The following is a 12,079-nucleotide window of genomic DNA, read 5'->3' as shown; positions in this document are numbered from 1 at the left end:
TTATAATATTCCAAGATGCAACCTTCATTTATGACCATTGCGGGCTGCTCGCACCCGTTGTCTTGTATCAATCATAGGGGCAGGTGTACTACTAGCCGTATCCTTACTCGTAGATGATGTAACAGTGGCCAACGAGGAAGATGTTTATGTCTTTGATACCGTATGAATAATCTCACTTGCTGCCCTATCTTCTTGTGATGCCATGGAGGAAGAAGTAGAGGAGGAGGATGAGCTCCCTTCAGTGAAATTGTCGGCTGTTGGACAACTTTTGGTGGTTGTACTTGCTCGATTTCTCTAGGCACCTCGTCGTTTGTTTCCACCTATTGAGGGGGATGTTGTTGTGGCATTTGATCCTTTCTTTGGTGGGCTTCATATTCACAATTGGGAAGAATTATATCCATCGGTATAAGGTTGTTCACAACGACAATTGCTAGCTTTTGTTGATCAACCGACACCTCAACATTTGGTCCTTAACTGAGAGCTCTTTCATGGTGGCAAAAGGTGAATACGCTCACCCCCAGCGCCCCCGCCAACCCGTCCTAAGGCCAACACAGAGGAGGTAAATCACGGATAACTACTAGCCTTTGGAATAATGACTAACACATAAGGGAGATAACTGAGAGTTCTTTCATGGAAAATTGGTAAATTATAATATGTTCAAGCTTTTACAACCTTGAACACACAATCCAAAAGCATACATCATGAATTATAATCTCACACCCCATCATGAGGTGTCACTCAATAAGAGAGTCATGACATCTCTTGTGCGTACAATCCATAAGACAAGTATTACATGAACATGCAATGCACCTCCATGAAACCAATCAGATGTTGCCATCACTCTTCCACAATTTGTCATCACAATGCCACCAACATGAAATCAGCCACAAAATGAACTACAATCGAAAAGCATCATTCGTCGATGAAATCAAAAATGCGAACTGCTCCAATCACCGATAAAAATGCGGACTGATCCATTCGCCAATGAAATCAATGTCAACTTGGATAGCAAGAGGTTGACCTCTTTAATTCCTGCATAAGTCCACAAATCGATAAACATGGATTTGAATTTTCCGCAACATCCTATCGATATCAAGAGTCATTCCTTCAAAGCGACATTTGTTGCAAGCTTCCCACAGAACATATATCATACTAGAAACTCCAAGATACCGAGCTTTCATTTTCCGACTTGCACCTTTGTAGTGCTGATCGAGAATGTGAAATAGCTCCACCACTGAGTTAACATCATGATTTATCTCTAGCCAACCTCGTACCTTGTTCCAAAGAGCACATGTGATAGGACACTCAAAGAACAAGTGGCCATTTGACTCGTCTTGACCTTGGCAAAGCACACATGTCTTGTTTTCCTCATATGATAATCTATCGGTTGTTTGTAGCCTCCCATGGGCAAGTAACCAAAGAATGAAGCGATGCTTCGGCATAATCTCCAGCCTCCAAACCAATGATGCCCATGTCACTTCAGGTCCTCTTGGCATAAAGAAATCATATGCATTTGCAGTTCCATTTTGCCTTGCTGCAAACCACTCAACCATCAATTTGTTCACCTCCCCACTTCCACTTGTAGCCCCTTGGATTTTGTTACGAGTGCCTACAAGTCGTTTGATAAGCGGAGAGTCCGAGGCTTTGACCTCCTATTGCCAAAAATCAACCCCTGTGAGATAATGATGGTGCACCCATCTTACCCATAGCGAATCCACATTAGTTTGGCTCTCCCATAGTGTTTTGCTAAGAAGAGCCTCATTCCATGCATGAAGGTCGCGAAGTCCATAACCACCATCATGTTTCGAAAGACATAAAGTGGGCCAAGAAATAGAAGGATGTTTTGAAGACCACACAAATGCATGACATATTATTTTGATCTTTTCAATGACACCACTGGGAACCGGGAGCATAGAAAGCCAATAGCACTCCACTCCTTGAAGCACCGCCATCACCAATTCCAAGTGTCCCGCATAAGATAAAGTATGTTTAGGCCAAGAATTAATCTTCTTTGTAATAGTATCAAGTAATGGTCCATAATTTGCAATCCATAACTTTTCCGCCGCTAGTGGAATCCCCAAGTATCGGAATGGAAATGTCCCTTCTTGGAACCCAATAATTTGGGACAGATGGTCTTTTGTTCGATCATCAATCCCCGCCATATACATATGAGACTTCAGAGAATTAGCCCGAAGTCTTGCTTCATTGCCAAAAACCTCCAAACAATCCGCCAATATTTTAATTAAGGGCTCATCCGCCCGTGCAAACAACATCAAATCATTGGCATACACAAGATGTGTGATGCCGACCTCTTTACACATAGGATGGAAGTGAAAAGAGGATATCAAGGAAGCGACTTACAACCTGCGTGATAATACTTCTATACACAAACAAAAAAGTAGAGGATATAGGGGGTCACCTTGCCTTAGATCGCGACGCTCACTAAAAAATCCATAGATTCCACCATTTAGAGAAATAGAGTAAGAGGTCGTAGTTACACACTCCCTAATTCATCCACAATATTATTGAAGAAAACCAAAACCAACGAGAGCCTCCATAAGAAAATCCCAATCTACTGTATCAAATGCCTTCTTAGATCAACCTTGATCATACATCTCGGGGATATTCTTTTGCGCGCATACTTCCGTAGCAACTCCTAAGTGAGATTAATATTGTCACCAATAGAACGTCCTTTCACAAAAGCAGCTTACGCTGGATCCAACAAGTCCCCCAAAACTCCTGCTAACCAACTTAGAACTCTTTCACGGAAATAGGTACATATGTATAAAAACATATTTAAGAGGGAAAGACTCTCAAACCGAATGTCAAACACATACATCATAGCTAGGAGTTTATTCTCTACAATCGAGGTAAACCCCTTGATCACCACTTAATTCACTTACATGGTAATACACTCAAAGGAACTCACACCATCACAACTAAAGTGTCAAAACAACAACCAATCACTCACTCACAGCATATCACACAACACCATGACCATAAAACAAAGTCAAACTAACCACTAATCACTTACTCACACAACATCATGACATGCAATTCAAATGGCAATCAAACAACATGAGCAAGCATAACCAAAGTGTGGAGCAAGTGATGTTCGGCCATGGGAAATCACGGACAGGAGTGATTGTACAAACAGTGGCTTCAAAACATGGACAGCAAACATAAAGCATCCCTTCATAGAACATCGTCCCATTTTTTAGCAAGTGGTCAGCTATGAACAAATTTATCGTGTCTTTACTACGAGCCGTTTACTGCGGACTAGATAGATCTTTATGGTGGATCTATGAACCCTCTTGGACTTTTTGGCAAAGCCCCAGCCATCAACGAATTTGGTGTTATCTTTACCACGAACCGTTTGCTGCGGGCTAGATAGATCATTATGATGGATCTATTCTCTCTTGGGCTTTTTGACAAAGCCCCAGCCATCAACGGATTTGGTACTATCTTTACCGCGAATCGTTTGTTGCGGACTAAATAGATCAATTATGATGGATCTATTCACCATCTCTCCCATGCCCCCAACACACATCCTCTCACAAGTCAACATTTTGACTCTCACCACCAATCACATGACATGAATAAATCAATATTTGAACTAGCTTGCATATACTCAAGTCTTCAACATACCTTGCATGCACACACACAAACCGTGAGTCTTCAAATCCACGAACAGTAGAGGTAGCTTCAAAAGCAAGGACAGCAACACAAGCTACAAAACTATGAACATCTTGAGTCTTCAAATCCATGAACAGTATAGGTAGCTTCAAAAACTTGAATACTAACAGAAGCTTCAAAACCATGAACATCCAAAACCAGGGGACAACAAACTCCTCACGAGCAACAACTACTTCAACTTCTGCATAAGTCAATAAAATGATAAACATGAATTTGAATCTTTTGCAACATCCTATCAATATCAGGAGTCATTGTCTCATAGCGACATCTGTTACGAGATTCCCACAAAACATATATCATACAAGAAATTCCAAAATACCGAACTTTCATTTTCCAACTTACACCTTTGTAGTGCTGACCGAGAATGTGAAATAGCTCCACTACTGAGTTAACATCATAATTTATCTCTAGCCAACTTCTCACCTTGTTCCAAAGAGCACATGTGACAGGGCACTCAAAGAACAAGTGACCATTTGACTCGTCTTGGTCGTGGCAAAGCACACATGCCTTGTTTTCCTCATATGACAATTTATCGGTTGTTTGTAGCCTCCCATGGGCAAGTAACCAAAGAATGAATCGATGCTTCGGCATAATCTCCAGCCTCCAAACCAATGATGCCCACGACACTTCAAGACTTCTCCGCATAAAGACGTCATATGCATTTGCTGTCTCATTTTTCTCCATCGCAAACCACTCAACCATCAATCTGTTCGCCTCCACTTCCACTTGTAGCCCCTTGGATTTTATTCCGAATGCCCACAAGTCTTTTGATAAGCAGAGAGTCTGAGGCTTTGATCTCCCATTGCCAAAAATTAACCCCTTTAAGATAATGATGGTGCACCCATCTTACCCATAGCGAATTCACATTTATTTGAATCTCTCCCATAGTGTTTTGCTAAGAAGAGCCTCATTCCATGCATGAAGGTCGTGAAGTCCATAACCACCATCTTGTTTCGAAAGACATAAAATGGCCCAAGAAATAGGAAGATGCTTTGAAGACCACACAAATGCACGACATATAGTTTTGATCTTGTCAATGATACCACCGGGAATGGGGAGCATAGAAAGCCAATAACACTCTACTCCTTGAAGCACCGTCTTCACCAACTCCAAGCACCCCGCATAAGATAAGGTATGCTTTGGCTAAGAATTAATCTTCTTTGTAATAGTTTCAAGTAATGACCCATAATTTGCAATATGCGACTTCTCTGCCGCTAGTGGAATCCCCAAGTACCGGAATGGAAATGTACCCTCTTATAACCCAATAAGTTGGAGCAATCGGTCCTTCATTTTATCATCAATCCCTGTCATATACATATGAGACTTCAATGAATTAGCCCAAAGTCCTACTTCATTGCCAAAAACCTCCAAATAATCCGCCAATACTTTTATTGAGGACTCATCCGCCCATGCAAATGACATCAAATCATTGGCATAAGCAAGATGTGTGATGCCGACTTCTTTACACATAGGATGAAAGTGAAAAGAAGACATCAAGGAAGCGACCTGCAACCTGTGAGATAATACCTCTATGCACAAATCGAAATGTAGAGGAGATAGGGGGTCACCTTGCCTTAAACCTTGACACCCACTAAAAAATCCATAGATACCGCCATTTAGGGAAATAGAGTAAGAGGTCGTAGTTATACACTTCCTAATTTATCCATAATATCGTTGGGGAAAACCAAAATCAACGAGAGCCTCCGTAAGAAAATTTCAATCTACTGTATCAAAGGCCTTCTGTAAATCAACCTTGATCATACATCTCGGGGATATTCTTTTGCGCGCATACTTCCGTAGCAACTCTTAAGTGAGATTAATGTTATTACTAATAGAACGCCCCTTAACAAAAGCAGCATGCGCCGAATCCAACAAGTCCCCCAAAACTCCTGCTAATCGGCCAGCCAATACCTTTGCAATGATTTTGTAGAACACATTGCAACAGGAGATAGGTCGATAATCCGTAACCTTCGGGGCATGGTCTACCTTTGGCACCAAGGATATCAATGAGTGATTCCACTGTTTGAGGAGCTCACCACTCAAAAAAATTTCTTGAACAGCTGCGATAAAATCTGGCCCAACAATATCCCAAGATGAAGTGAAAAACTTCGCTCCATATCCATCCGGGCCCGGTGCCTTGTCGCTCCCGATGTCATATAAAACGCCTTTAATTTCCTCCACCTCCACCGGCCTGATTAAGTCCGCAGATTGGCCTTGAGTGAGCTTTCTTCCAGGAAGTCCACCGCTATCCATAAGGTTACATGCCACCTTTTACCCAAGTATATTATGAAAGAAACCCACAAATTCATCTGCCACTTCACCCAGGCTGGTTGTTTGCTCCCCATTATGCTTTGTGAGTGTAATAATTGTATTTCTCTTGTTATTGTGCTTCACCACATCATGGAAGAATTTAGTACACTTATCAGAACTTCTTAAGTAAACATTCTTCGCACACTACTGGTAAAACTGTTTCTCCGCTTCCGCAAGTAGAGTTGCCTTCCTCCGTATATGATCATAGTCAATGGGAATTGTTCCTCCTGCTAGGACCCCTTTCTGTATCTCTTCTAAATCTGTAGTTGCTCTTCTCGCCTTCTCTGAAATGTGCCCAAAATAATTTTTATTCAACTCCCGCAACTTGCTCTTCAAACAGGTCAACTTTGCCTTAAGAATATATTGAGCATTCCCAAAAATAGGCGTAGACCAAGAGTCCAACACAAGCTTGGTGAAACCTTCTTTGAGTGACAACATATTAAGGAACTTGAAAGGTCGATTTGGGGGTCGATATTTCGCTAGAGTATGCACGATGGTACAAGAGTGGTATGAAAGACACCCGGGCGCTGTAAACTCCGCCTAAGCATGAAAATCTGCTAATAGACAAAAAGAATTCACCAAAGCTCTATCCAATTTACAAGAAACCGTACCATTGGTCCAAGTGAGCCGACAACTAATGGAGCGAAGATCCACCAAACTGCATACTTAAGTGAAAATTTGAAAATCTCGCATTTCATAATTAATGACTACAAAGCCCCCTTATCTATCCAATGTTGATATAATAGAATTAAAATAACTAAGAATCAACCATGGCTCAGATATAGATCCTCCAAGGTCCGTAAGAGCCTCTCATAACTAGAGCCGTCAATTTAGGTTGGGCCCGTCGGATTGACCCGCCCCGCCAAACATTTTAAGTGAGTTGGGTTAGAATTTTATCAACCCAAGCCCGCCCGGGCCGACCCGCCTAGGCCCGCGAACTGCGCGGGTCGGCCCACAATGGGCTTGGGTTGGCCCGCGGGTTGAGAAACACATGTAAACTAAGTTTTATGTTAATTTATTATCTTTCTTTATTATAATTTTGAAAAAATAGTATTTTTCATCCAACATAAGTACTCTTTGTATCCATTTATATTTAAAATACATGTTTATAGATACATTTGATTGATGAAACTTTTTCAAAGTAAAATGTTAAAAATATAAAATATTTTTTAAAAAAATTTAATGGGCTCGCGGGTTGGCCTGTCAAACCCGCAACCCGCCTTGGATTAGGTTGGGTTAGAAATTTCCCAACCCGCCAAGTTGACGGGTCGGCCTGCCCCGCCCCGCCAAATGGTTGGCTCGCCACGGGCCGACCCACCCTATCATGGGTTGGCCTGTTTGACAGCTCTACCCATAACGCCCTCCGAGCAACAATAGAATGAAACCCATAAACAAATGTCACTAAGAAATCCCTCCTGGAGACTCAACACCGAACCCGATAATGAATGAATTGTTCGGTTATCGAGAGAATATCCATATCAACTCTGTGTAAGTTTCAAAGAAGCAGCATGTGACCATGATTAGACATATCAAAATTATGTACATGCCCCATACCTGAAAATCGCTGATGCATAATAGGAACAAGAGATGCCCCATCCAGCTTCGTCTCCAATAACGTCATCACTTGAATATCTTTCTGCTTGAGGAGGTGATGCACCCCTCCATATTTTAGAGACTTGTGAAAGCCCCTAATGTTCCAAGCAGCTATCTTCATTTGACACCTTCTGCTCAGGCTGCTCGGACCCGTAGTTGTCATCCACTTTGTAGGAGCGCTGTACTTCCAGTCACTTCCTTGCTCTTCCCTTTATGTCTCACTGAATCAACCTGAGAGGATGCTGAAGAAGTTGATCCCAGTGTCACGGATGCAGCCGAGGATGATGGTACCGAAGATGATGGTGCCGAAGATGATGGTGCTGAGGATCGAGTTGTACCACTACTATCTGTTTGGGACCGATGATCCTATGAAGAGGAAGAGGCCTCCTTGCTACTTGAAACCTCCGGTATAGTAGACAACTCCTCTGCATTCGCCGCATCTTCATGATGTACATACTGTGCATCCACCTCATCATGATCTAAGGGATATACAACTGTCATAGGCTTAGGACTATGCACCACTACAATTGCTAAATCATTCTGTGCCACTGGATCCTCCATATTTTGTGGTTGTTGTCTTGGTCGTCATGCCCGACTTCTAGATCTCGATTTTGATCTCCTTCTCCCCCCAGTAACCTGCTAATTTAGATCTTGCCCTCCTTGCGCGAGGCGGACCACCACACCACAGTCTTCTTTCCGGTGATCAATCTTCTTACAAGTTTCATAATATTCGGGCACCATTTCATAAACAATTCTGAGATCAAGCTGTACTCCGGTAGGTAATGTGATTGGAATCTCATAAATTCTATCCCCAATGACCAGAACCTCCACTAAAAGATGAGCATACTCTAGCCGCTCCCTTGAGCGTGTCAAGCTATCCGTGTATTAAGGCTTGCCTACATCCGAACCAATCATACTCAAGACCTTCTGTGACCAACAATCCGGTGGTAAACCATGGATTTGTATCCAAGCTGGAACAAGCCAACCATCTTCATGGAAGGAAAAACACCTTGGCATAATCTTCAGGAAAATGGGAACTCCAAAAGCAAAGTAAGGTCCTCCCTGTAAAACCCTATCGCGATCCTTTTTTGTATCAAAATGGTAGACCACCCATCCGCTTTTATGCATAAAGAATTTTTAGTGAACCTTCCACTGGTTGGCTATCACATAGACTCCATTTCTTCTTGGATGTTACCCCATGAAACAACCAACGAGACAAAAGTCCAAGGCATCCTCAATGTCATCAATATCATCAAAATCGATAGATAGTCTCTCGCCTTTAGCTTCATATTGCTCCAGAGACACGTCAGATGTTGGCTTTCGATTGTTTCTGAATAAACTTGCCCAAGTTTTCTTCTTTTGCACCTCCTGCGCCGGTTGGGTAGGTGGAACAACCTCCGGCAACCCATCCTTCTGATTATCACTATCTCTAGCCACCAGTATTGGATCCGACATCACTCCCTCCGCTGATGTAGCCTCCTTCACGTTGGTGGTCTTACCAGCAACCTCCTTCACCTTGCTTCCTTGTTCGTCCACCTCAGCACCGCTTTTGGTATTAGAAGCATGATCAGCAAAAGCATCCTTCACAGATTGGAACACCTCACCAATTGGAGAGTCCATTTCATACTCCTTGTCCACTTCATGAAAATCATTGGTTGCCAAGTTGACTGCTTCAATGTGGCTGAAACGTTGCTCTTCATATGAGGCAAATTGCAATTCACGTGCTTGACTCAAGGGAGAATATTTGAGCCTCTTTTTCTTTTTTCCCATTGTGAAAAGTGGACACTAAGCACACTTCAATGAAATTTGCTTTCAAACAAAAGCCACCGAATAAGGATTTGTCGTCCAAGATTTGCCAATCAATGGGAAGAAATTTGGCAAATAATTAATGCAATGAAATGTCGTCCAAGATTTGCCAATCAATGGGAAGATATTTGGCAAGTAATTAATGCAATGAATGCAAATAATGAAAATATGTGGCATTGAAGACTTTCCTTCCTTGGCAAAACTTGGCCGGAGATGAAAACTTTCCTTCTTTGGCAAAGCTTGGTCGGAGATGACCGAATATGAAAATATTTGGCGATGAAAACTTTCCTTCTTTGGCAAAACTTGGCCAGAGATGGCCGCCACCTGAGTTCGCCACCAGGAGAACTTGCTCCTCCAGAAACCACCAACCACTTTGAAACAGGTCACCGGAGAGTGATTCCGGTGTTTCACCAACCTCCAATCAACTTCTCTCTAGAAATCCTAGAGAGAAGGGAGAGCTTCTCTCTCTAGGACTGACTAAGACTGACTGGATTGACTGAGAGCTCTTTCACATTGAGAGCTCCTTCACGGAAATAGGTACACATGTATAAAAACTGATTTGAGAGGTAAAAACTCTCAAAACCGCAATCAAACTATACAAACATCATGAGTTTAAACCTCTATAGTTGAGGTTAACTACACAATCACACCCTTTCTACCTTTCACAAGCACTACACCACATGGGTCCATGACACCCAATGAGGTGGATACACATCACTCTTCCGTGCAATCAAACTACTAGCCACACTTGGCATTACACGTACTTAAGCCCACCCTTGGACTTTGCATTCACACTCAACTCAAACAAAACACATGCAACATATAAAACATCACCATACAAAACAAAGCAATGCATGCACAGATCTAGAAGCCAAGTCAAGCTATGGACGGATAAAGAACCACCAAGTCAACCACCATGTATTTGTCAAGCCAAGACATACACGGGTGCACTTCAAGCCAAAAGCAAATTTGGATAGGGAGCCAAAACCCAGCTGCAATATTCGGACAGTAAGCACCTTGAGTTCGGACAACACACACAACAAGCATAGTGAGCTCAGAAATTCAGCCATCAAGCATAGTGATCTTCAAAAACAGCAACTTCAACTTATAACTTCCATTTCCTTCAAGTTCAGCCAGCATTATACCTTTAAACGCCCTCCAACAATAGCCTACCACTTGCAAATGAAGAGCACTAAGGAGGTTTCAAGTCTACAAATCGATAGGTATGTATTTGGACCTTCCGAAAAAGTCAATCCACATCCGGTGCAATGTCTTGATACCGACATCTATTTCTAGCTTCCCACATATAATAGATTGAGCTAGAGACGGCTAGATGTTGGGCCTTCATCTTTCTACCACCGCCCTTGTAATGTCTTCTAAAAATTTGATACAACTCCTCAAAAGATTTAAAGTTATGCTTGATCTCCAACCATCTCTTTACCTTGCACCAAAGCTCACAAACCACCGGACATTCAAAGAAGAGATGTTGATTTGATTCTTCTTGTTGTTGGCACATGACACAATTCTTGTTTGGCTCATACTCCATTCTATCCTTGGTTCTCAACCTCCCATAAGCTAGCATCTATAGTGTGAAGCGATGCTTTGACATGATTTCCGGTTTCCACATCATAGAATTCCATGCTACTTCCGGCCCCCTTGGCATGAAGAAATTATATGCATTTTTAACTCAATTTCCTATCCTAACAAACCAATACATCATCCTCATATTTGCACTTCCAATGCCACTTGAGGTTCTCAAGATCTTGTTCCGAATTTCTATAAGCCTCTTGATCGAAGGGGAGTCTGAAGCCTTGCTTTCTCATGCCCAAAAATCTGCACCTTTTATATAATGATGGTGTACTCAATTTATCCATAAAAAAATCTGTTTTAGACTTGATATTCTATAAGTTTTACTCAACAAAGCCTCATTCCATGCAAGTAGGTCTCTATGGTCATATCCCCCATCTTGCCTTAGTAGGCAAATTGTTTTCCAAGATATCGGAGGGCATTTGGAGGACCAAATAAACATACGACAAAGTGTTTTAATTTTGTCTACAACTCCACTAGGAATTAGAAGAATTGAAAGCCAAAAGCATTTCATTCCTTGTAGAACCGTACCTATCAATTCCAATCTTTCGACATATGATAAAGTATGTTTGGACCAAACATTTATCTTTCTTGTGATAGCCTCTAGAAGCGGTCCATAATTAGCAATCCTCAATTTTTTTCACCACTAATGGAATGCCCAAATATCGGAAAGGGAAAGAACCTTCTTGAAAATCCAAAAGATCGAGAATTTGGGCCTTCACTCTTGCTTCTACACCGGCCATGAAAATCTACATTTTTTACGGATTTACCTTTAGTCCCGAAGTCTTTCCAAAGAAATCCAAGCAATCCGCTAAGTGTTGTGTAGAAGATGTGTCCGCTCGGCAAAATAGTATAAGATCATCTGCATAGACAAGGTGAGTGACGCCCACCTCCTTGCACATTGGATGGAAGTGAAAAGATGGCAATCTAGCGATAACTTTGAGTTTCCTTGATAATACCTCAATACATAATCCAAACAATAAGGGAGAAAGGGGATCCCCTTGCCTAAGTCCTCTTTGTCCACTGAAAAAGTTATAAACTCCACCATTAAGAGAGAGTGAGTAAGAGACCGTTGTGACACATTCCT

The sequence above is a fragment of the Zingiber officinale genome, chromosome 9B (assembly GCF_018446385.1).
Source record: "Zingiber officinale cultivar Zhangliang chromosome 9B, Zo_v1.1, whole genome shotgun sequence".
In the NCBI taxonomy this organism is placed as follows: Eukaryota; Viridiplantae; Streptophyta; class Magnoliopsida; order Zingiberales; family Zingiberaceae; genus Zingiber; species Zingiber officinale.
The sequence above is the reverse complement of the archived record's forward strand: the minus strand, read 5'-3'. Positions refer to the sequence as shown.